This window comes from Hyperolius riggenbachi, chromosome 10 (assembly GCF_040937935.1).
Source record: "Hyperolius riggenbachi isolate aHypRig1 chromosome 10, aHypRig1.pri, whole genome shotgun sequence".
Classification (NCBI taxonomy): domain Eukaryota; kingdom Metazoa; phylum Chordata; class Amphibia; order Anura; family Hyperoliidae; genus Hyperolius; species Hyperolius riggenbachi.
In genome coordinates, this window is record NC_090655.1 from 209,068,428 (window position 1) to 209,074,900 (window position 6,473).

Consider the following 6,473-nt stretch of genomic DNA (forward strand, 5'->3'; position numbering starts at 1 on the left):
CTTCTTGACCATCCAATGGCTTCCCTCTACTCCGGTAAGCATAACTTTTTTGTGAGGTTACATGCTTGCTTTAAACTGCAGCCAGAAGAGGTTCACTGGCTGGCTGATTGGAGTATGAATTGTGTGGCAAACACACAGTCCAGCGGTCCCTGTTAATCAGGCCTAAATGTACACTATATTGGACAGAGCAAAACATGACATTTCAGCTAAGGAAGAGGTGTCAGTAGCTGGCTGGATGTCTGAATGGATAATGAAAAACAATGAAGCCTCATACAGAAAACTGAAGATGAACTAGGATTGTGCGCATGTGACTCAGTATGGAGGAAACAAAAAAATCCAGTGCTATTAAAAGCTAGGGACAAACTGGGTAACCCTGCTACTGGACTATGTATCAGTCTATGATTACTGCTATACTTCCCCTAATTAGGAATTATTATATAGAAAGCTCATAGAAATCCCCTAACGTATCCTAGCACAGAAAACTCTTGTGTACTGTGGAAACAAAGATGTTCCACTAGGTAGGACTTCCTGGTAAACTGCTTTCCACACTTGGAAAATAAAGGTGGCTTCCCTTCAGCGTGGACACGATGGTGTAAAGTCAGGTTTGACTGGCATAGTAAAACCTTTGCCACATTTAGAGCAGGAATATGGGAATTCAGTCATGTGAATTATCTAGAGGCCATCACGATTAGCTCTGTTAGGGAAGCATTTCCCACATTCTGAACATAAGCAAGCTCTTTTATGTGCAATGAGTGGGCATTTCCCAGGAAAGCCTTTCCCACTCTCTGAACATGAATGAGACTTCACCCCAGTATTCATTTTTTCATGGGTAAGAAGAGACCACTTTCAAGAAAAGCATTCTCTGCATTCCGTACAAGAAAATGGCTTCTCTCCTGTATGAGCGGTCTGTATTTTGGCAAAACATTTACCCCATTCCAGACATGAGTACAGCTTCTCTCCTGTGTGAATTTCCTCATGTTTAATAAGACATGATTTTCTGGAAAGGCATTTCCCACACCCAGAACAGGAAAATGGCTTTTCTCCTGTATGAACTTTTCATGTGCAATAAGACGCCGCACCTACACAGTAGCAATACTGCATACACGTGTTCTAGCAGTAATATAGTTTCCCCATGTTGTGAATCTGTTCATGCCTTAAAAGGGTTGATTTATGAGAAAAGTTTCTAGTCAGGGATGACTTCTGTGAAAAACACACATCATTTGGAACCAAAAAAATGTATTTTCCTTGTATGAATTGTAAAGTGACAAGACAAGACAAGACAAATAACATTTATATTGCGCTTTTCTCCTTGCAGACTCAAAGTGCCAGAGCAGAGCAGCAGGCACTAGGGTGCGCTCTTTTGGCAGTAGCAGTGTAAGGGAGACTTGCCAAAGGTCTCCTACTGAATTAGTGCTGGCTTACTGAACAGGCAGAGCCGAGATTCGAACCCTGGTCTCCTGTGTCAGAGGCAGAGCCCTTAACCATTACACCATCAGTCAACAGCCAGTGCATATCTAGATCTGACCTTTCAGTAAAACATTTCCCACACTCTGAACCTGAATACAGTTAATCACCTCTGTGAGTCTTTTAATGTGTGATCTGATTGGCTCTCTTGGAAAAATGTTTCCCTCATTCTGAAAAAGGGTTTTCCCTGGTGTGCATTTTTTGATGGACAAGGAGATTAGCTTTTCAGGTAAAACATTTCCTACAGCTGGGGCATGGATACAGCTTCTGCCCTGTATGAGTTATCTGACGAGAGATAAGATTGACTTTCTGGCTATAACGCAGGGTAGAGTCCAAAAATAAAAAATTTGATGTGATTAGTTATGGGGTTATCACAGTGATTCCGTTCATGTATGCAGTGCATTACTGGACTACTTGCGTGTATACCCCAGAAGTGAGCCGTACTTTCAATGGAAAGATGTAGCAGGAAGTATATGGAGGCTGTCATAGTTATTACCTTTTAAACAATACCAGTTTCCTGGCAGCAATGCTGATCTGTTTGGCTGCAGCTGTGTCTGAATCACACCAGAAACAAGCATGCAGCTAATCTCGTCAGATTTGCCAAAAATGTCAGAAACACCTGATATGCTGCATGCTTGTTCAGGGTCAATGGCTAAAAGTATTAGAGGCAGAGGATCAGCAGGATAGGCAGACAACTAGTATTACTTAAAATAAATATGGCAGCCTCCATATACCTCTCACTTTAGGTTCCCTTTAAGAGATTTGAGGACTTGTAGGAAGATAATGATGATACCCCATTGAGTCCACAGGCAGTGTTGCTGCTCTTTTCTCTTCCCATCATCTCATTGTTACCTAGAGTCCTGTTCAAAATCATCCAGCTGCCACTGTAAATAGAGTAAAGCTTCCTTGCCATGTCTACCATCACACCTGTAAGAAAATAGCAGCTAGAAGACAGAGTAAATAGCTTAGCACATTGGGCTTGATTCACTAAGACAAATAGTACGCCTTATCAGAGTTAACACGCTTTATCAGCGTTAACACACCTTATCAGAGTGCATACCCTATCAGAGTTAACATACCTTATTAGAGTAGCACAGTAAGCGCAACAAACTTATGCCTGATAATTGGCAATGACGAGAGCTCCACTCGTCCTGCCCTGAGCCCCTGCGGGTCCAATCACTTTAAAGGACATTATCTCCACACTTTGATTGGCCCAATAGGCATAAGTTCGTAGTGCTCACAATGCTACTCTGATAAGGCATGTTAACTCTGATAAGATGGGTTAATGCTGATAAGGTGTGTTAACTCTGATAAGGGATGATATTTGTCTTAGTGAATCAAGCCCCTTGTGTGTAGCTTAGACACTTGTATGCAGTATTGCTATTGTGTAGGTAGGGATCTATTCGAATACCAGTATTTTCTACCTGTTTGTGGTTGTACTCAGACTTCCTGTCCAAGCCAGCAACATTGCAGTTATTATATAGTGTGTGCAGTTTTACACTGTGTGCATTGCCCAGCCCTCGATAAATACATTTCATTCCATTCCATGTGACATCTTTTCCTTCAGGGTTAGTGTTATACTGCGCATATTGGAGGCATGTCCAGTTGTACACCAATATATTACATCAGTGTTACTAATATAAATGTATTCAGCTTACTGATCGATAATTACAGTGACCCAGTGGTGTAGCAATAGGGAGTGCAGAGATTGTGACCGCACCTTGGCCCTTGGGCCAGACAGGTCCTCTAGGGGCCATCCTTCAACCATCTTATTCGCTTTTTATTGGTGTTATGCTGATAATGAACACCTCTATTTGTGCATTGAATAGTGGTTATCCTTAAAGCGGACCTGAACTCAGAATGTCCTCTCTGCTCTAAAAGATACGCAACAGCATTATAACCTTTAAAGAAAAACATTTCCTTGTTACAGCTGATACAAATCCTACAATAAATCTGCAGTCTATCTACTTCTTGCTTTCATGGAAGCAGACATATTCTAAACATCCTGTGCTTTCAAATGAGCTTATCTGCCATGGCAGTCAGGTGACACAGAGGAGTGATCAAACTACAAGTTTTGATTAGACACAGATGAGGGGGAATTAGACAGGCTAAACTCTCTAAATACATACAGGGTGAATGTCTCAATGTTTTCTTTCTGTCCTGTGCTAGAGTTCAGGTCCACTTCAACAAGCTATTTTCTTACTGTGATTACACCTCGATGACACTGCAGCTGTATTTGATAGGTTTTGGGGCTCCATATAAATAGAGTGCTTGGGGCCCCATGTAAAATTTGAACAGGGGCGCCAAACTCCTTAGTTACGCCACTGCAGTGACCTGCTTCATACGTCATGTGGAAAGCATTGTGGAAACAGTCTCTGGGGGCACAACTGCAGCAGACGCTTCTGCAGGACCCGGCAAAGCAGTGAATGGAGCAAACACAGTCAGCTTTCTATATGTGCCCCCAGAGACTGTTTCTACAATGCTCTCCACATGACGTATGAAGCAGGTCACTGCAGTGCCGTAACTAAGGCGCGCGGCGTGGAGCCACAGTTCAAGTTTTACTTACCTATCTAGCCAGTGTGCTCCAAGCCCTCTCCTCCTCATCTCCATCTCCACAGTGCTCATGTGCCACACGTCATGCCCTCTCTCTGCATCACCTGATTTGGGGCAGCAGGACCTGTTTTTACAGAGATGCTACTTGTTACATGCTGCTGAGAGACTGCAGCATCCTGGAATAAGCGCTCCTCCATTGGGCTACAGAGGATAAGCCTGAAGATCTGTCAGCGAAATCTACAGAGCAAGAGGAATGACAACTGTATTGTACTTGCTTTGTTTATGTATCTAATAAACAGAAATCAAAGTGTGGTAAATGCAGTTCTGTAAGTAGCAATGTGGTGTAACTAATACTAAACAGCAAATTATTATTGCATGAACTATTGATAGATTGAAAGATGTCCAGATATGGAATATGGTGATAAATGTCATAGTGGATAATAAAGTTCTATGAAAATACAAAACTGTCAACAGTTGCTTATTGAGTGAAAGCTTGCCATACAGGAGGGTTTTCCAACCAGCCAACTTTTTAGAGGTTTATTTATTTATTTAGGTATTTATATAGCGCCGTCATATTACGCAGCGCTGTACAGAGTATATTGTCTTGTCACTTAACTGTCCCTCGGAGGAGCTCACAATCTAGTCCCTACCATAGGCATATGTCTATGTATATATTGTGTAGTGTATGTATCATAGTCTAGGGCCAATTTAAGGGGAAGCCAATTAACTTATCTGTATGTTTTTGGGATGTGGAAACCCACACAGACATGAGGAGAACATACAAACTCCTTGCAGATGTTGACCTGGCTGAGATTCGAACCAGGGACCCAGCGCTGCAAGGCAAGAGTGCTAACTACTACGCCACAGTTTACAATTTTTTTTCCCTCGAAATTGCAGCAATCTGAAACATCGAACGATTTCTTCAAAACTCCCAATCAACCAAATAATTAGATCGGATTGGTCAAATCCAATCAAAATAAAGAAATTGTAATGTGTGTGGCACCATGAAGACTACCCACTCTCCCTTTTGACCGGAGGTGGTAAGACTAGCAGGTGGTACAGCCCTGTACCAAGAAATGTAACTGGTTGCATTACACAACTTTCAGCAAGCGCTAATAATTCAGTCTGTTCAGCGGAACACTGAAGTGGCTGAGCTCCTTTTATGAGAATCTCAGTGGAACTGACTACTGATTATCCACCAACAACTTTTCCATTGTGATATAACCCGGACCCATCTACAGTATCATATCTGCATTTGGTATTGGTATCTTCCTTTGCTGGTGAAATCTGGGCAATCTCTGCCTCCATGAAAGAAGAACCACAGTAACATATAGCAGAATGTAATACATTATTCAGAATACTCAAATTTAGTGTTATTATCTCAATATCAGCATCCGAAATACTTCCTGTATCTATATGTTACTGTAAATTGCTATTTAACCCTGCAGGACTAGTGATGTTTAGCCTAGGCTATTTAGTTATGCAGCCTTCTCCTTCCGGTGTACTCTGGGAGACTAGGTGTAATTTCTGCTGACTTCGGAATACACAACAAGCAAACATTCCGCAGCGATGCACCTGCCACCTGTAATAAATTTAGGAATGTAAATCAGGTACGGAGAGATTTTACAATTGCCAAGCACTGACTATATGAATTAATATTGTAAAATATAAGCAGTTTTAATCATTACGTTACATGCAGTACAAGTTCCTCTTTAACTCCAGGCAATTATGTTCCATTTCCTCTTCATCATCAACTTCCCGTTAGGGGAGGAATATAGCTGGATTCAGCGTTGCACAAGTGTTATTTCTCTGAAGCACAAGAGGAAGGCTTTGCTTACTTAGTCTTGCAGAAGATAAGTGTTTAGTTCAGAATCTCTTTTACAGCATTATGCACCATGAGAAGCACGGCTGCTGCCAGCGCTCTGACACAAGCTGGAGATCCTTGGATCACAGAGTCCAGCTGAGTGGATACTTACGGCGTAGGCCGATACTGCCATCCTCTCTTCTGAGCGACAACTCCATTCACAGTAGCTCTCATCACACTCCAGAACAAGTGGAAGGGTAGGTCCAGTTCAGAACATTGTGATGCAGGAGTAGGAAATGCAGGAGTGTGATGTTATGCTGCATGCAGGAGGTCGACCCCTGATTTGCACTATGCTTGGACTCTGAGCAGTGAAGAAACTATGGAAAGATGCATATCATTTTAAAGCTCTCTTTCTCCTCTTTCCAATGATATATAAACCGCCGCCCTAAACCTATTAGTTTTCGCTATTTTCGCGATTGAAATTGCTGCGGCTGCGATTTCAATCGCGAAAATAGAGAAAACTAAAAGGCGTAGGGCGACAATTTTGGGGTTGCCAGAATGAGGAGAAAGAGAGCTTTAAAATGATATCCATCTTTCCATAGTTACTTGTATTACACAGGACGACACTTTCCCCAGTGTCAGCAGCTCCATT